Here is a 21,095-nt window from a genome sequence, read left to right as displayed (position 1 = left end):
AAGGAAGGAAACAGCAGCAGCTCCGTCAGTTGGATCATTTTGGAGAGTACTGGAAAAGATGGACGGACGGAAGAGGGCAGGTGCGCGTGCGCGTCGGGAGGGAATTAAAATCCTTCTTTTCGGGAGTGGACACTACTAGGAAAAGGGCAATCAGTGGCGCACCACTTTTACCCATCAGTGGCGCACTAGTGGTGCGCCACTGTTATCACGCCACTGCTAACTTTTAGTAGTGGCGCACTAGTGGTGCGCCATTGCTATTTGGCTTAGCAGTGGCGCACCAGGTAGTGCGCCACTACTAGCTTCATGGTGCGCCACTCCTAAACGTCTGAGGTGCGCCACTGGATAGAAAAAAGGTGCGCCACTACTAAAATTTGAAATTTCTAGATCTGGATCTGGATCTGGATCTGGATCTGGCACATTTCGTTTCGAATTTTTTTGCCTCGTTATTTTTTCTCGTTCTTGTTGCTAGAATTATTTTTGCAATGTTCATTCTCATTTTTCTTAGCCTAGCCGCCGGTGGTGATGGATGAGGGACGTAGGAGAGGTGAAGAGAGGTGAGGAGATGTAGGTGAGGACGAAGGCCAGAGGTAATGGAGGCTAGAGGGTCGCCCGAGGGTCGTCGGAGAGTAAGGTCACCGGAGCTCGCCGGAAAGTAAGGTCACCGGAGCTCGACATAGTGGAGGAGGTTGCCGGAGTGAAAGGAGGAGAGGAGAGGAGGAGGTCGCCGGAGTGAAAGGAGGAGAGAGAGAGGAGGAGGTCGCCGGAGTGAAAGGAGGAGAGGAGAGGAGGAGGTCGCCGGAGTGAAAGGAGGAGAGGAGAGGAGGAGAGCGAGGAGGAGGAGAGGAGAATGAAAGCGAGGAGGAGGAGGGAGGAGGGAGGAGGGGGTTAAGTGGCCGGCTCCTCCATTTTGAAATTCGTGGGCGGGAAGCTTAGCAGTGGCGCACCAAGGCATGGGTGCGCCACCGCTATTTTTTTTCTATTTTTTGCCCAAAATCTAAAACCTGAAAAAAGTCCTGTTTCTGTTTTGAATTTGACGAATCCATTTTTTTCTCCAAACGGCCGTAGGCGGTTGAATTCGAATAGGAAATTTCGAGTAGATCGATTTTGATATAAAAAAGTTTTTCATCGGAGGTCGTATGCAACCAGAAATCCCGTTTTACCGAAACATGACGCCATTTTGCATAATATATCAAAATTCATTTTTTTCAATTTTCACTAAACCTAGATGACATATTACATGGGCATTTCAAAGGATTTAATTTTTTGAATTTTTTATCTATTTCTTTTACATCAGGAGGCGGTACCTGCCGCCGGATCTCCGCGCCGATCCGGCGTGCGCCATTGACTCCGAAAGTTGGCGTACCTATCTGTCGACCGAGACGGATAGGAGGAGGAGGGCGGGCTTCATGGGCGACAGGGATTTTCCCTTCGAGCGTCCACCGCCGACTCGTCCACGAAGACAGGAGGTGCCGACGCGTCGTCAGCAGCCGCCGACGCCCGCGCAGTACAATGACGACGACGATGGCGACCACGACGACGACGACTACATCGAGGCGCTCTTGTACCATAACGAGGAGGTCAAGGACGACAACGATGACTACGTCGCGGCCGTCTTCCACGAATGGCAGCAGGCCATGGCGGAGGGCCGCAATTTTGAATTCCCCGAGAACATGACGGACGACGAGATGGCGAAGCTCGGCGTCCTCGTCTCCGAGAATGACTCCCTTTAGGTTTTTTTTCATGTTTAAACTATGTAAATTATATTTTCATGTTTGAAAAAAATGTTTTGGCCAAAAAATGCGTCGTGCCGCTGGAGCCACCCCCGACGCAAACGGACGCGCGGTCGATTTCGATCATTTCGGCCGACGCAAACGGACGCGCGCGGACATTTCCGGACGCTAAATGCGTAGCGCTGCTGGAGATCCCCTTAGTTCAAAATGCAATCTACGACCTTTTGTTTATCTAATCATTGCAGGATATTTGACACAAACAAAATCAGTACCACTGAGTTCTTCTGTAAAAGTACATTCTTCTGTAAAAGTATAAACAGAAACAGCGTGCTTGACATGTCTGAAACGCGGTATTCTTCTGTTTCCAAGATGTTTAAAACTATACTAGTACTATCAACATTACATATTACAGTGTCGAAATTTCCATGCCAGCAATCGGGCGTTCTTCTGCTGGTAGCTTGGGTATCCAGTCCCTGCGCTCGTAGTAGAAGGCGGTCATGGCGCAGTCAGAGAAGAGCTGCACGAGCGCCAGCAGAAGCGCGTACACGAAACCCAGGAGCAACCCAAGCGCGACGCTGTTATTAGTCCTTGCGAGCGTGTGCACCGGCGATACGGCGGCGGACAGTGCTCCGGTCACGGCGAGGTAGAGCACGACCTGCCGCTTGTTCCCATTCGCCAGCCTCCACGCCTTGGTGCGCCACTACTAAGGGATGCCCAAACATTTCCATCCTCCCCTTTACATAGTAATGGCGCACCATGTAGAGGTGCGCCACTGCTACAAAAAATAGCTGTGGCGCACCTCTACACGGTGCGCCATTGCTATGTATAAGGCTGGGTCAAACCCATGGTCAAACTTAGTGGTGGCGCACCGCAGAGAGCGTGCGCCACTACTACATTTTTAATAGTGGCCCACCACTTTCCGGTGCGCCACTGCTAAGTAATAGTGGCGCACTGCCCTCTTGGTGCGCCACTAACACCCATCTTACGGCTAGGCTTTTTCCTAGTAGTGGGAGTTTTGGCTCCCGTGTCCAACTGAACCTGTTATCTTGACCATTGTAACGTACGCGGAGATTGATGGCCGTGTCAGAACTAAATAAGCTACACGCGCTAGCAAATGGAGAATACATGGAGGGTGTTGCATACGGTCGCTCGCAGGGCCCACCGTTGTAACGCGCTCACGACGGAAAGAAAACCATGGGCTCGCGGAACAATCTGCCGGCGGTTTCCTGGACCACGGGTCCAGGTTTTCCTGTCGGTATGACGGTGGGGGCATTGGTCCAGCCGTCGAGGACGTTCGCCTACCATATGTACCGGCAAGAAAGACATGACTGGATCCGTATTTAATGTGAAGGCTAGTGGGCCATGCAACACTATTCAATAATCTGGATACTGAGACCAATACATGAGGATATACACAGATAGGCTTCCATGTGTCGGGGGCTGGCTGGTCCATGACGTGGGAGCAGATAGACCCGGGAGCCGAAACACATTTCCGTATACTTTTTATTTCTCATCTCACTCATGCGCGCGGGCCATGAATCGGTACGACAGACCGGTAGTTTAAATTGTGTCCAGGCTGATCGATCAGGTGCGTCCGCCCGCTGCTGTTCGATCGACCGCATGGCCCTGCCAGCTTGTCGCGTTCCGTCAGGCACGTACCTACGCCACCAAATAACTGGTTCCCATATCATAGTGACGCGACCTAGCCTCCATCACATCTGATCCATTTCTTTCTCCTCGATGGAATTTAAAAGGCACCACTTCTTCTTCTTCCTTAATTCTCTCTCTTTAGCGCGCGTCCGTACGTGTTGCACGTACGCGTGTGGTTGGATGTGGATCAATAATCAACATGCATGGACCTCCTGCTTACTCTCATGATCTCTAGCTAGTAGTATATGTGTGTGTATCTGTATACACGTACGGCATGCATATGGTGCGGTGCGTTCCACTCTTAATTTGCGCGCCTAAAGTATCTCCCGCGTCTCCTCGTTAATTCTCATCCATGTGCAAGTGTATGCAACCACATCTCAGCTGCAACATCTCCTGCCACTAAAAATCCCAAATATTTTTTTGAACAAGAAATCCCAATTTACTATCCTCATTTCAGTCGACCCCAAGTTTTCCGAGTCTTAGGCTTTTGGCAGGCACGCTCCAGCGGGGCCACCTAAACGGATCGGACCGTCCGTCCCATCGGCCCACCAAAGCCGTCGCCGACCACTTCCACCGCCGCAGACCATAGTCTCCGCCTCGCCGCAACCCAGCGCCTACCGCCGCACCCTATGAAAACAAATTTAGTCTGGCCTCAAGCCACGGCGTCGCCGGCACTCCATCCCCCTCCACACCAACCGGGCAGACTACTGCCGCCACCGCGACATCTCCCTTGCACACGGATGGCACCTCAACAAGGGGAGGATCCTGTGCCGCCGGGCCAGCACTCCACGCCGATATGCACCGCCGCATCCATCATCCACCACCAGTGCCGCGGCACGATCGCGCCTACTAGCGCAAGCATTTCTGGCGTGTGTTCCTACCGTGGGAGCAAAAGGCGCAGCGGGCGATCCATGATGCGCGCGAGATTTCCAGCCTAACGAGAACTATGACGTTCTCACCGCCACGGCCAACGAGGAGGGGGAAGACAACGGCTAGGACATGTAGGACGAGGCGCCCTTACTCGCGCATGTAGGACTTGTTGATCCATCGATTTGCCAAACGCTAGTCTCTTATAGGTGATTTCAAGGAACAAAACTACTCGGCGCTCGCCATGGCCTACTCGGCGCTGCTCGAGAGGAAGTGGTGGCTCGCAGCCGGCGCGGAGAGCATCGGTGTACGCGATGTTGGGCTCCATGGAGCTGTTGGTGATCGGCATGCTCAAGCTCTTCAACGACAAGGTCGTGGACGGCATGAGGAGCCTCGCCGTCGCAGCGGGGAACTATCTGAACTCGGCGATGCGGCGTCCGCCGGAACATCGAGAAGGGCCAATTGGACTACTACTGGATGATGGCGGTGCTCTGCGCCCTGCAGTGTGCTCCTCTGTTTAAAATAGCGGGTTATAGCCTATGGCCACAAAGATTTTGAAGCTACAAAGGCTATAGGAGGGCGGCTATAACGGCCCATGACCATATAGCCGATTTGCTAAATAATAGGAAAAAATTCATTATTATGGCAGCATATAATCGTATATATGATCAATAATTCACAAATACAGAACATATTAACATAGTCACACAAGAGATGCACATAACCAAAAGATAGTTCACATATAGTTATGTAAAAAAGCAGAGTTCATAGAGAGTTAAGGACATAGTTATGCCCAAATATTACAACATCATTGAGTACCAATATAGTGGTGTTTATAAACTTTTTGAACCCGTTGAGTGGGAAGATAGCCACTACTACCTCCATCCCAAGGCTTAAGGCCTACTATATTTTTTTCAGAAAGTCAAACTATGTTAAGTTTGACTAAGTTTTTATAAAAAATCATTAACATGTCAAATATAAAATTAATATTATTAGATAGATAATGAAATATATTTTCATGTGCTATCTACAAAATATCATATTTATTGATAGATTATTCTAAAGTTTTGGTCAAATTTTACAATATAAGCCTTAATCTTTGAGATGGAGGTAGTATTAGGCTAAATTAGGGCTAAATAACTATAGTCGGGCTATTAGGGGCTATTTTTATTTAGTTTTTAAAGGCTCTAGCCGCAGCCGCGGAGGTCGCGAAAGGCTGGCCTCCGAAATATAGTGGGCAGCTCTGCTCCTCGGTTCCGGCAATGAGGCAGAACAGTGGCAGCACAGCTTGCCGATGTTAAGAGCCAGAATAGATACGCACAAACACTCTAGTGGTACCTATTCCAATGATTTATCTGGGCGTCGTATCCTATGAATCTGGCCCTCGCGTGTATCCCTGCATCCCTGCGATCTCAGCCGAAGGATCAAAATCTTGTGCCTAACGTCGACCTGAAAGAAATTTTATAATTACACGCCCGCCTCCGGATTGAACCAACGCCTAATATTGCAAACAAACCCCTAACCCCGTAACCTCTGAAACCCCACCTGCCCTTCCGGTGCATCTAGGGCTCATAGTTTTCCCCTGCTGCCGACCATGGCGGAGAAGACCACGGCCGCCATCCTCCTCAAGTTCTTCCGCGTGCACGACTTCTAGGCCGTCGCATCCTTCTTCATGCTCTGCAAGAACCTCCGCTGGCGCCTCCTTCAACATGGTCTGCAAGAGCTCGGCTTCACCGCCAGCGACGGCGAGCTGCTGCCAGAGGATCCGCTGAAGGGTGCCACCCACATGGAAGGCAGCAAAATGAGGTTTATCCCGTGGAGGGTGCGCGCCATGGAGGGGAATGTCGCGGACCTCGACTTCAGACCCGGCGGCATCCGGGCGGTGCTGCAGGTCAGCAGGTGACGACTTGAGACTACATACCAAATTGCCTCTGCATATGAGACTGCATACCAAATTGCCGTCTCCAAATACATGTCCTCAGGCGACTGACATCTGATGATAACCTCTGTTGGAGCTAGAGAGCAGCAGATAGCAGTGAAGTGGAGTCAATTGTTATTGGTTAGTGAATTAGTGAAGCGTTGATGGCTTAAAGTTTTTCTTCAGTTTGTGGTAGTGGACAGAGCTTCAGTTAGGTACTTTGCAAGTAGTAGTACCAGCCAATCGATCAGCTCGATCGCTCATACCAGGCCCAAGCAATGCTTGATCAGTAGAGTTAATTAAGCTGGTGCCGCTGTACTAATACTATTTCAATTGAGGATATATGTATGGTTATGCATTGTGTATCGATCTAGCAAAAGGTAAGTCTGAATGAAGTAGCCCAATCAATATGAAAATCAAAATAATTGCAAAAGCCGTGAATGGGTTGTAGCAATTTGTATTGAAAAAGATGTTAATTCTAGTTAGTAGCCAGCCACTTGGCTGATGTGATCTGAATGTAGTAGTGGTAGTGGTGGTGTGATTCTAGGCAAGTCTGAACTGCAAGAATTGGGCATGTTCAGTATGTACAAGCCAAGCCATAAGCAACGTATAAATAAAGCACACAACAAGAGCTTTTGTCTTGTAAAAAATTGGTCACATTATGAACCATGGACAAAAGTGTGTGTTATGTCCCCAGTTAACACCGTTACTTCTTAAAATGCTTTGTGCCATACTAACCCATCTTCTGCGGGTGTGGACAGTGCCAAAACCAGCGATAATATGTAGTTGTCGAGGTACTGAGGAATTGAAAGGCCCAGGAACAGTGAGAGCCCAAGGATGATCTTTGTTCTGAAGCTATTGAGGTTGCATGGCTGAAGGAAACCAAGCTCAGCAGAACCTCTTAACAGATTATGCTAGTTGAGTTCTGGAAGATTGTTCGACGCCGAGGAAGCAGAAGCAATGGATTGCTGGATGGTTTACAACAGATTGTTGGATGGTTTACAAATTACAACTTGGTCTGGCTTGGTAAATAGCTCAGTGATTCTTGAGTCTGAATGTCTGATTGCTTCTGCGGTGTCATCAATCCAGAAAAGGACCTCGATAGCTCTATATAATGTACCATTTAGATAGAAATTAGCTTATGTGATGTACTTCCTGAGAGTCATCGAATTATATTAGAAACATGGACGTGTGTGATGTATGCTGCTGTAGCTTATTGTAAACACATTCGTTCTGTTCATAAATAAAGTTCACCTTTTAAATTATGAGAAGGTCTGGACACAGCTATGTTTTGTTTTCGGTTCAGTATGTTAGCCTGCTCCTGCTATCTATCAAGCTAGTATGACGAAAGCTTCTGATAATTGAATGACACCACCGAGGAGGAACAATCTGACTTAAGAATCTTGCACAAGCCAGAGCCAGTTGAAAACAATCAGCCATGACATTGCCTCCGCTTGCTCAGCTAGCAGAGGCGTTACTCATCATAATCTGCAGTTGATTTGGTACACGGATTCAGTTAAATCTCACACATGCAGGAGCAATTTGGGCCGAGTTGAAATGAAGTCAGATTAGTACTACTCATGTTTCTTGCTGTTGTACTGGTCTCCTGGAAAAGGTCGGCGACTCACTTAATGGCCTGAACTCGATCGGCGCTGGAGCGGACTACCTGCAACAGCGATGGGACACCGCTGGGCCTGAAGTCCAGCTCGGTGCTCTGTCGCTCCATGGTGCACACACCACCGGATACACCTCCCCTTGCCGCCTTCCCTATCGGTGGCTCCCCTCAACGCGTCTTCCGGCGGCAGCTTGCCGTCGACGGCGGCGCTGAGGGCTCGAATTGCTGCGCAAACGGAGGGTCTTGCCGAGCATGTCAAAGGCGGCGCCGGCCTTTTTCATCTCGTGCGCGGGGATCTAGGGAGGACGACATCTTCTTTCCCTCGAAGTTCCGGCCGCGCGACAACTTCTCCGTCTCTATCTGCCGGTCGCGGCCATGGTGATGGAGAGCTGCAACTACACAATGGATCGTGGGGTTCGGACGTATGGTGTTGTGGACAGGGGTGCCTATGCAAATTTGCATGCTAATTAGGGAGGCAGCGGGCGTTTTCCCGAAAAAGTACAACCTGAGCATCTATAAACTCTACGATTTTGATCAACCGGTCATTAGCAGTTTGGATGCACGGATACACGAAAGGGCCGGATTCATAAGACAATAATATACATCTTCAGTAGCAGCAACGTGGTACAAGGGGAGGCTGGCAGGGCTGCAGAGAATATCTTATACATTTAACCTGATACAACTTTTATTTTAAAGCTCAAACCTCATACAACTATCAGTCACCATGATATTTCTTTTTTGCATTAATGAACCCTCTACCATTAGCAATATCATGTTTGTCTTCCCCTGAAAGAATTAGAGCTTCAATGTGGATAGATCAAATCAAACAAAGAAACCTTTTATTCCTGAGCCCTCAAGCAAGCAGGAAATACATGAACTCATGAGTTTCATGCTTATTTTATCTCTATCTAATAATTAAAAACCCACCCTCTCTACCATACCAAGTATAAATAGTCCACATAACAAATAAAAAAGAGAAAATAATGTTGAATGGCCTAGAAAGTCCGACTTCCCTATAGATGTCACCCCTCGCTCGTGACAGATGACCTCCGGCAATGCGGCGGCGCTTTATGACATTACACTCTGCACGGCGATTCCAACGTCCAGATCGGCCCTAGGTACCAACAGAAAATATCATTAGGTGCCAGTACTTCAAAGTCACTGCTTAATAATATCTCCCATATGTCATCCAAGGTTCTGTTCTCTTTAGTGAACCCAGTTGCACGTGCTTCCTCATATGATTTGTAACCTTTCCAAAGAGCAATCTGAAAGCAAAAGGCAGTTACTCAACTGACATGATAGTGCCGAAGTACATATATATGATGACTAATTAAGTTTTGTGCTTGTGTCGGATCAGCAAATTCACCATAAACGCAGATGACTCTAGTTCTGAACCAAGTAGTGAAAAATCCGTGTGAAATAGTTCACTACTTTTGATCACTGATTTGTGTATTTCAAACACAGTCATCAGGTAAGACACAAGTATGACAGGCTAAATTTAGCAGAGTCGGTACTTAGCCTGAGAGCCCCATCTGTTAACTCTGATTTGTTTGAAGCTCTTTGAACGCTTCCGGGACCCCTCACGATATACTATAGCATAAACACGAACGTCCTCATGAGTCATGACTGGTTGCTGCGATCGCGTTATTTGCTTTCTTTTATGTGGTCTGTTCGTCGAGCGCCTGGTAGCTGCCGAAGCACCTTCCGCATATGGTGCACACGATCGACGAGCCTGCAGTAAGTCCCTGCCGCCGGCACCGTCGCACCGACCTGTTCAGCTGTTCTGCTTCGCCGTGCACTATCTCATCGCAGTTGCTGACCAGAGATCAAGGGGCGGTGGCCGGCTGAGGATAATCCGCGTGGTGGTCGTGCGGCAGCGCAGCCTCCTCGAGCAGCCCGACGTTGTCCTGGATGAGGATGATCCACGCTGTGGTCCTGCGGCGGCGGCCCGGCCTCCTCGAGCAACCCGATGTCTTTCTCGTGCTCGTCTTCGACGTAGGACTCGCAGCACTCGTTAAGGCTCGCGATGGCGACTCACCAGCTTGGTGTTTCATCGATCTTGGGAAAGCGAGGCGGCGAAGGGAATCGATCAAGGGTCAGCAGAGTTTATCTATTGGCGAGCTGTGGCGCGGTTTGAAGCTACACACGTATATGCGATACAATGATATGGTAGGAACATTTGAAGACACGCTTGAATTTATTACTCGTAGGAGCCGGACTCTGCATTGAGGACACGCTCGACGTGATTACTCGATTCGGGCCGGACTCTCCATTGCATTGAGGACATGTTCCTATTGGATTGGAGCCGGACACTATCTCCTGGCCCTGGATTTTTCCGATCGCTGGGCACGCGTGGCTGTTTTTTCTGGTCGCTAGGTCTTGCCTTTTTTCTCGATCGCTAGGCGCGCGGGAGTCCCGGGTGCGACGTACCACGGTCCTATCGCCAGATAATGGTAAAGAAGAAGATTAATTTCGTACTCTAAATCTGAATATCTAAAATTCTTATCTCATGCAAAGCAAAATCTAATTGGTTTTAATCTGATATCCGGTAAATATTAGGTTATTCATTTGTTAGCTCAAGTTTTTGTTATTTGGTCTTAAATATGATATCTAAACACATATTAAGGACAATGGAGCAGGAGGATTAGTATTTCACCTGATGGCTGAGCCTAAAATGACAGGCATGTGACCATGACTAGTGCACGCAAGAGAAGGACCTGCAGCGAGCCATTACGTGCTTATTACATGTTTCATATCTTATCTTGTGCTTATTTCTGCTACATGTTGTTATCTGATCTCTATATTGCATAATACATGTTTGAATAGTTGATTGTTGTAACTATGTTTGCAATATTACCAGAATGCAGTTGTAATTAAGCAGTCATCATTAGAAGATAGGCGCCAAAAAAGGGTCTATAGCGAGCATGTGCAACATTATAATGCAAGTCTATGCTTAGTACAAGTTCCATACATTATCTTGTGCTTATTTCTGCAACTTGTTATTATCTTATATCTACATTGCATAATACATGTTTGAATAGATCTGTTGTAACTATGTTTGCAATATTATTAGAATATGCAGTTGTAATGAAGCAGTCCTTAGTAGAAGATAGAGGGTAAAACAGGTTCCGTAGTGAGCCTATGCAACGATATAATGTAAGTCTGTGCTTAATACATATCGACAATGCTCAATACATGTTTGCGTAGTTCATCGTTTAACTCTTTTTGCAATACATATCAGAATGCAGTTGTAATGAAGCAATCTTCATCAGAAGAGAAGCTCCCAAAAAGTTCTGACCTTTCTTCTTATGCATCCTCCCATAGCGGTCAACCTAGACCATTTCTTTCATCAAATAGTAAATATCTCAAGGTTGTACTGTATGAAAGACATGGTGTTACTGCTCTAAGATCTGTAGCTCATATGTTGAAAAAGAGTACACAAGATTCAATCAAGGCGATCGCCAAATATCTGCGTGTTATTGATGATGCTAATAGAAGCTCTCCATGATTATATGTAATTTTTTTATTTGGCACATTAATTGTCTTGTAATTTTTCTAATTATTTTATTTTGGACACAATGCTACAATATGTATGTAATTGGGCATATCATTGATACCAGCTTTTAACTTTAATTGGCTGCAGGCCCATGAAATTTAATGGGCCTTCTCATATGCCTAACTGGACCGACCCAGAATGCAAGTTGACTAGTCAAACGACCAGTGCCCTAGCACTTACTTAATGGGCCGGCCCGCTTACTGTAAGTGGGGCCCACTTTTATTTTGAGGGCCGACCCACTTACTTATTGGGCCGGCCCACTTGATTTAAGGTGGACTCCACTTACAAACTGGGCCGGCCTAATAACAGGAAAGTGGGACACACATGCTTATTGGGCCAGCCCACTTGCTTTAAGGTGGACCCCACTTACTAATTGGACCGGCCCAATAACAGGAAAGTGGAACCCACATGCTTATTGGGCCGGCCCGTTTATCCTATTAACCGGTCAAACAAAACCTTCGGCCTGGCCCACATACTTATTGGGCCGGCCCGTTTGTATGTTGACCGGTCAAACAAAGACATTTGGCCCGGCCCACATGCTTATTGGGCCGGCCCGTTGCATGTTAACCGATCAAACAAAGACATTCAGCCCAATCCACATGACTATTGGGCCGGCCCATTTAATTGTTGACCGGTCAAACGAAGATATCCGGTCTAGCCCACTTGATTAGTGGGCCGGCCCACTCGTCCTTTTGACTTGTCAAACGAAGGCATTCAGCCCGACCCACATGCTTAGTGGGCCAGCCCATTGAAGTTTTTACCAGTCAACCTTGAGGTTAGGCCCGATCCACATACCTACTAGCCCAACCCAGTTATATAGTTGACCGGTCCAACTATGTAAGCTGGCCTAGCCCGCAAACTAAATGAGCTGGCCTGCTTAAGACGTGGCAGGTCTTGTATGGCCCTACCATCTACCACGGGGTTTCGGCCGATTAACGACGTTCACTGACGTCATCATCAGTCAACGGCCTCCCAAAACCTTTTCTGCAACGGTCCGATTTTCCGTGGCCAAAGGCACCCAAACGTGACAAACTGAAAATTCTGTGGTAGGCCTTTACATGACGCATTATTGACCACAAAACCCATAGGCCCATAGGTGACGAAAAAGGGGCCAAACGCGACGAAAATTTGACGTTGAGGATCAGAATTGTATTACGGTCAGCTCGATTCACATGCTAGGTTCAGGCCTGATGCTAGGTTATGCTAATATGTTGATTCCTACGAAAACTTCACTTTTGTTATTGTAAACAACAACTTTCGATATACATGTTCTCAACAGTAGCACCTGTGCATTTATCAGATGTTAGGACCTTTATATGGTGAATGGTCTTGGCCTGTCAGATTATTATTGGTCACACCCATCTGCCTTTTTTGCCTGTAATTTCGAAAAGAAAAGGAAAAATATAATGGATGTTTTTTTATACCCTCCATATCCTTAAGTTGTTGAATACCTCAGTTAGTGTTGAACGAATTAGCATTTTTTTTCTTCTCACAACTGTTAGAGTTCTCATTTCGAGTTTGCAATTAGGGCTCCTTCGATGGATGTGACCTTTGCACCTTACTTCTACTTATGTTTCGTAACAGCAACAACTAAGTCTGTCTTAGGTTGCCATCAAGGTAATTATTTTACTAAGCGAACCTACCTGCGAACTGCACATACATGTCATACCCATTTTCCTATGTTGCAGATTTGGTAATGTATGTGTTCTCCTCAACTGCGCCTTCGCCTCCTCTACATTGTGACCACACCGCGCAGCCCTGTCCCACCCGAATATACACCTCTCTTCCTCTAGCGTTGCGAGCCGATGGTCGACCAAGCCGACTCTCGGGAGCCTGTAGTAGCATGTACCGCTTGAGCTGCAGGAGGCCACCAGCCCTCGCCGTGTACAACAACGTTCGACGTGATGTCCGCCGCCTCTAGGGTCGCCTACCTCGACCGCCACCTCCAACAGGTCCCTGTCCCGACCCACCTCTCCCTCTTCCACGTACACACACGACTCAATTTTGACCTTGCTTGCTCCGGGGATGAGCCCTACGAACTCCGAAAATTGGATTGGGGTTCGCTCTCAGAGCAAAAACTTTGGCGTTTTTACATGTGTTTCTCTTTGTTCCTGCTCCATGTGCAGTGTGCACCTACGCATCGTCCATTGATGAAAGGGAAGATGGGTTTTGTTGGGTCAATTTTGATTTGGGTTGTTTGGATAGGGGAGTTTTGGAGGGCATATTTTTGTTTCTCCATAGTTGTGACTATTGCAAAAAAAATCTTAAATATTAGGTTCCCCATTTACTAATACGTCTAAGACTTGATAATAGTTTTTTTCCATGGGACTAGTGAACTAATGTTGTACAAGTGAATCTGTGATGTTTCTTTGGTCTCCTACCTTTGGCCAATTGACGCCTTCAAATGTTTGTTTATTTATACAGGTATACATGTACCTGGTGCCTATTATTTCCCTTGATAGTGAGTGAAGTACATACATGGTGTCATGTAGCTAAATAGATGCATTTATCTATGGAAGACAAGGGAAATTTTTTCTTGATTGATAGGGGCAGGCAAAAAGCTATTTTTCTTTAAATGAAGGCAAAAGCTTTGCCTCATCCATTAATTAAGAAGGTGTCTGGTTTTTAGGAGAAAACCGGGTGTAAACCTACAACAACCGGCCAAACCCACACCAACTAACACACCCACATAGACCACAAGACAACACTAACAAGCACTCAAACACGACACTCGAACGCCACGCCAAAAAGACAGGCCACGACATTGAGAGGCACCCGTCAACCAACTGCAGATCGAGGATAGGCAACAACCAACGTGACGAGGAAGTCGCAAACCTGTCTGGCGACAATAGCTCCAGCCACAGTTGGCAACATGATGAGGACATCCCATCTCTTGATACAACCGCTGTACCTACAGCGACACAAATACAAGGACCAATCACTCGAGCTCGTGCCAAACAACTGAACTATCAGGTACTTTCGTTTCTTGGAACTATTCCTCACATACACGAGAATATGATGCTGCCTAAATCAGATATGTTTGTTACTCTTAGGAATGATGGACCAGCATGGATGAGGAGGACAAGCATTGGAGCATGATCACACATGGAGGAGATGGCAGCAAGCACTTGAGGATTGAAGATGATGCCACAAGTGGAGATTTCAGGACTTTGAAGCCACCATAAGAAGAGATGAAGACATGGACGAAATATAGAGTTCTCCACTTCATAATTTCGTCCATAGCATAATATGGTGCTGCGTCACCTTTAGTTTTGGGCCAGGCCCATGTCATTTTCGCAGGAATTAAGTCAGCCACTTTTTAGAGTCCGTATTGAAGGGGGAAAGGCCTTCTAGGGTTTGGTTCGGCCACCACATGTATGGCTGGCCGAAACCCCACCTTTTCCTCCTTTAAATACCCCCATAGCCGTCACGTTTAGACTCGGATTTTGATTAGATTAAAAGTTAGCCATCGCCGCAACTCTCGTGTACTTCTTTTGAGGCCAACGCCCAGAACAAGACCGACTATTCGGAATCCCACCTTTTCAATAAAGCTTTCATCTATATTCGCAATATTCTGATTGCATCATTAGTTCTTACTTGTTCTCGATTTCAGGTAGGAATTAAGACCCTCGCTGGTCAGGCTGATCGTGCATCCGCAAGATCAGTAACTCCCGGAGATTGTCCTAGCGATTGCATTGGCGCACAAGCTTTGCACGTGTAGTCGGATCGTCAAGCACGAACTCCACCAACAAATCGACGCTATCATACTCTCATCGAAAGATCGGCCACCTTTGCCATATCAAGTGGTATCAGATTTCAGGTTGCTCGGTGAGATTTTATAGTTTTCCTAGTGTAGATTGCATCTGCCATCATACCCATAAACCACGAAAAAGCCAAAAATACTGTTAGGGTTTTTAGATCATATCGTCCCATAAACCCCCTGCCACGCCTTGCATTGTCTTTTCAGTTTTGCATAGTTGAATTTGTGTCCGCATCTTCGTGTCGAGTTGCTGGTCTTAGCGTCTAGTTCCTTAGAGTTTCGAGTTCTGGTCATATTAGTCACGCCGCCGCCGCCCACTCGCACCATACGCAGATCACCGCCATATACACCCACCATATACTTCCGCCACCGCCAGATACACCCACCATATACTTCCGCCACTGCCATATACACCCTACCATATACTTCCGCCATTGCCATATACACCCTGCCACATACATCCGTATCCACCATATACCCTGTGTCCTACCGCGACAAGGATTCGTGTTGTTTCTCTGCCGCGACAGAGCCCGTGTAGAATTAGGTTTTATTGTTTTTCCTACTCAGCTGTTACCTTCTAATATCATCTTGCGCTGCAGAAAAATTTCCGTGAGATAAGTTTCGGCCGCCAGTAAAGAATTGGAAGGAGAGCAAAAAAAAAAAAAAAAAAAAAAAAAAGAGTCTGGAAACGCTTCCGAAAAAATTTTCTGGCTCCATTGGTTTTTCACTTTGGCGATCACTTTTCGCCACTGGCCGTTATAGCGACATTTTTTTTGCGCCTGCACGCTTTCCGGATCCATACTACATACAATGGTTTGAGAGCTCTCGGAAGCTCAAGGTAACAAGAACTACACGTGTGCATTTTACCATTGGTACATATTCTGATTTTGTGGATTGTGATGTTGTACCTATGCAAGCTTGTTCTTTGTTACTTGGTAGACCTTGGCAATTTGATAGAGAATCTGTTCATAATGGTAAAACTAATCGAGTATTCTCTTATGCATGATGGAAAGAAAATTGGTCTCAAACCTATGACTCCTGAACAAATACTAAAAGATGATCTTGCTAGAGCTAGTAGAGTAAAAAACGAGGAGAAACTTAAGAGTGAGAATCAGATTGTTGCTGCAGATTTTGTTCCACCTAAGACTAATACTAAATCTGATTCGAACCATGCTACTGAAATTCGTTTGAAAAATCCTTGTTTGCTTGCTAGCAAATCTGATATTGCTGAACTTGATGTGAACACTACTCAATGCTATGCTATCATTTGCAAAGAAGTTCTGTTTTCATTTGAGGATATGCCTCCTTCTTTTCCACCTGCGGTTGCTAACCTTTTGCAGGAATTCATTGATGTGTTCCCACAAGATGTTCCCCCTGGACTACCACCTATCCGTGGCATAGAACACCAGATTGACTTGATTCCGGGAGCGTCGCTGCCCAACCGTGCACCATACCGTACCAATCCTGAAGAGACGAAAGAGATTCAGCGACAAATTCAGGTTCTCCAAGATAAAGGTTACATTCGTGAGTCTCTTAGCCCATGTGCTTGTTCCTATTATCTTGGTACCTAAGAAGGATGGTTCTTCACGCATGTGTACTGATTGTAGAACTATTAATAATATTACCATTCGATACCGTCATCCAATACCTCGTTTAGATGATATGCTTGATGAATTGAGTGGTTCTGTTATGTTCTCTAAAGTTGATTTGCGTAGTGGTTACCACCAGATTCGTATGAAATTAGGAGATGAATGGAAAACAGCGTTTAAAACTAAGTTCGGCTTATATGAGTGGTTAGTAATGCCCTTTGGTTTAACTAATGCACCTAGTACTTTCATGAGACTCGATGAACGAAGTTTTACGTGCTTTTATTGGACGTTTTGTGGTGGTATACTTTGATGATATTCTGATTTATAGCAAATCTTTGGAGGAACATTTGGATCATTTACGTGCTGTTTTCAATGCTTTACGTGATGCACGTTTGTATGGTAATCTTGAGAAGTGCACCTTTTGCACCAATCGAGTTGCGTTTCTTGGCTATGTTGTTACTGCGCAGGGAATTGAAGTTGATCCAGCCAAGATTGAGGCAATTGAGAGTTGGCCGCAGCCCAAGACGGTCACGCAAGTGAGGAGTTTTCTTGGCCTCGCTGGTTTCTATAGGCGCTTTGTCAAAGACTTTGGATCCATTGCTGCGCCACTGAATTGAGCTTACAAAGAAGGATGTGCCCTTTGTGTGGGGCGATGCACAACAAGAAGCCTTCATGATACTCGAAAGATAAGTTAACACATGCTCCGTTACTCCAACTTCCTGATTTCAATAAGACTTTTGAGCTTGAATGTGATGCTAGTGGAATTGGTTTGGGAGGTGTGTTGTTACAAGAAGGCAAACCTGTTGCATATTTTAGTGAAAAATTGAGTGGGCCTAGTCTGAACTATTCTACTTATGATAAAGAATTATATGCGCTGGTTCGGACATTAGAAACTTGGCAACATTATTTATGGCCTAAAGAATTTGTTATACATTCCGATCATGAATCTTTGAAGCATATTCGTAGTCAAGCTAAGTTGAATCGCCGCCATGCAAAGTGGGTTGAGTTTATTGAGTCTTTTCCTTATGTTATCAAACACAAAAAGGGTAAAGATAATGTTATTGCTGATGCTTTGTCGCGCCGTTATACTATGCTATCTCAACTTGACTTCAAGATTTTTGGATTAGAAACAATAAAGGAACAATACTTGAATGATGCTGATTTTAAAGATGTGTTGCTGAATTGTAAAGATGGTAGAACATGGAACAAATTCGTCCTCAATGATGGATTTGTGTTCCGTGCTAACAAGCTATGCATCCCAGATGGTTCCGTTCGTCTTTTGTTGTTGCGGGAGGCGCATGGAGGAGGATTGATGGGACACTTTGGTGTGAAGAAGACGGAGGATGTACTTGCTGCACACTTCTTTTGGCCACGTATGCGTCGAGATGTTGAGAGATTTGTGGCGCGCTGCACTACATGTCAAAAAGCTAAGTCTCGACTTAATCCACATGGTTTATATATGCCTCTTCCTGTTCCTAGTGTACCTTGGGAGGATATTTCTATGGATTTCGTTTTGGGTTTGCCTCGTACACAAAAGGGGAGGGATAGTATCTTTGTTGTTGTGGATCGGTTTTCTAAGATGGCACACTTTATTCCATGTCACAAAACTGATGATGCTACACATGTTGCTGATTTGTTCTTTCGCGAAATTGTGCGTTTACATGGTGTGCCAAATACTATTGTTTCTAATCGTGATACTAAGTTTCTTAGCCACTTTTGGAGATGTTTATGGGCTAAGTTGGGGACTAAATTGCTGTTTAGTACTACATGTCATCCCCAAACTGATGGACAAACTGAAGTAGTAAATAGAACTTTGTCTACTATGTCTGCGGGCTGTTTTGAAGAAGAACTTAAAATTGTGGGAAGAATGTTTACCTCATGTTGAATTTGCTTACAATCGCTCGCTGCATTCTACCACTAAGATGTGCCCATTTGAGATTGTTTATGGTTTTGTACCACGTGCACCTATTGATTTGTTGCCTTTACCATCTTCTGTGCAAAATAATTTGGATGCTACAAACCGTGCTGAATTGATACTAAAATTGCATGAGACTACTAAAGACAACATAGCACGCATGAATACTAAGTATAAAATTGCTGGGGATAGAGGAAGAAAGCATGTTGTGTTTGATGTTGGTGATCTTGTTTGGTTGCATTTGCGCAAAGATCGTTTTCCTGAATTGCGCAAGTCTAAACTAATGCCTCGCGCTGCTGGTCCTTTTAAGGTGTTAGAGAAAATAAATGATAATGCATATAAACTTGAGCTTCCTGCAGAATTGGGTCCGGTTAGTCCTACATTTAACATTGCAGATTTGAAGCCTTACTTTGGTGAAGAAGAGGAGTTTTCGTCGAGGACGACTTCAATTCAAGAAGGGGGGCATGATGAGGACATCCCATCTCTTGATACAACCGCTGTACCTACAGCGACACAAATACAAGGACCAATCACTCGAGCTCGTGCCAAACAACTGAACTATCAGGTACTTTCGTTTCTTGGAACTATTCCTCACATACACGAGAATATGATGCTGCCTAAATCAGATATGTTTGTTACTCTTAGGAATGATGGACCAAGCATGGATGAGGAGGACAAGCATTGGAGCATGATCACACATGGAGGAGATGGCAGCAAGCACTTGAGGATTGAAGATGATGCCACAAGTGGAGATTTCAGGACTTTGAAGCCACCATAAGAAGAGATGAAGACATGGACGAAATATAGAGTTCTCCACTTCATAATTTCTTCCATAGCATAATATGGTGCTGCGTCACCTTTAGTTTTGGGCCAGGCCCATGTCATTTTCGCAGGAATTAAGTCAGCCACTTTTTAGAGTCCGTATTGAAGGGGGAAAGGCCTTCTAGGGTTTGGTTCGGCCACCACATGTATGGCTGGCCGAAACCCCACCTTTTCCTCCTTTAAATACCCCCATAGCCGTCACGTTTAGACTCGGATTTTGATTAGATTAAAAGTTAGCCATCGCTGCAACTCTCGTGTACTTCTTTTGAGGCCAACGCCCGAACAAGACCGACTATTCGGAATCCCACCTTTTCAATAAAGCTTTCATCTATATTCGCAATATTCTGATTGCATCATTAGTTCTTACTTGTTCTCGATTTCAGGTAGGAATTAAGACCCTCGTCTGGTCGGGCTGATCGTGCATCCGCAAGATCAGTAACTCCCGGAGATTGTCCTAGCGATTGCATTGGCGCACAAGCTTTGCACGTGTAGTCGGATCGTCAAGCACGAACTCCACCAACAAATCGACGCTATCATACTCTCATCGAAAGATCGGCCACCTTTGCCATATCACAACAGCCTAGACTTAGCGACAAGCTATGATTAATACCTAACGCGCCAATTGACTTTTCCCCTCTTCTACCTGTAAACTCCTTTGAAGCTTCTTTCTGTGAGCTTTCTTGAGCAAATAAAGCCTGAGGTCTTCTTGGTATTATGCAGCCTCAGCCTTTGTTTGTATTCTTTAGTAATACATCAACTTCTCAGAAATATGTAATTAGTATTGCTCACTTGCAAGAAATCTTGAAAAGTTAAAGCCTAAGCTTTTCTATGTAGTAACAGAGTATATTGTATACTGTCTTATTGCTATGGTTGATTCTTTTTGGTCTATAAGTAGATGTAATTAACTTGAGTTCACCTTTTTTTTGTTGCTTTTGGCATGTGTTTTGTTGATTGCTTATGATGTTCTAATTGCAACGAGCTAGAAACAAAATCGGGTACATGGCTAAAACAACAGCAACACAAAAATTGAACAATATCTGCAGTAATAGTAAGAGATGATAGTTGATCCATTATAAACCATGCTTCAAGGTAAACACGGAAGCTATTGTAGCTGAATGTGCCGTGTACCTCACACATGAGCTTGTTATTGACACATTAACATTGCAGATCTGAAACAGGGGCTGACAAATAATATTGGTGTAAATGCAGTCATCCTTAGCCTTTCATTTCTTTGTAATTTTCGTATAACATCATGTCTCACAGCTTAAATCATTGTACGTGGCTGCCCACTTTTTGTTGCTCCATATAATTCTACCCGACCTTCAGAACTTGCAATAATAAAGAAAGATGCAGAGATTGAGGCTTTGCTTCCATTTTTTTCAAAAATAATTCTACCTAACATTCTACTTGCGAAGAAGGTAAAAATGTAAGCCTAGGATAGAGGATGTTATTTAAATTAGATTGACTATTTACTATTTTGTTGATGTATATAGGAATGATCATTTATTAGATTGAGTAAGTCTATACTCTGCAAAATAGAAAAAAACGGACACAAAATATAAAAGTTCCACTTGTGTTTCAATTATTACTTTATATTAGAGAAATGTCAAAAACCTCACTAATTTTAAAATAGAGAGTGGACGATAGATATGACACTAGTAGGTACCGTTGCC

This window comes from Lolium rigidum, chromosome 5, assembly GCF_022539505.1.
Source record: "Lolium rigidum isolate FL_2022 chromosome 5, APGP_CSIRO_Lrig_0.1, whole genome shotgun sequence".
Taxonomy (NCBI): Eukaryota; Viridiplantae; Streptophyta; class Magnoliopsida; order Poales; family Poaceae; genus Lolium; species Lolium rigidum.
The sequence above is the reverse complement of the archived record's forward strand: the minus strand, read 5'-3'. Positions refer to the sequence as shown.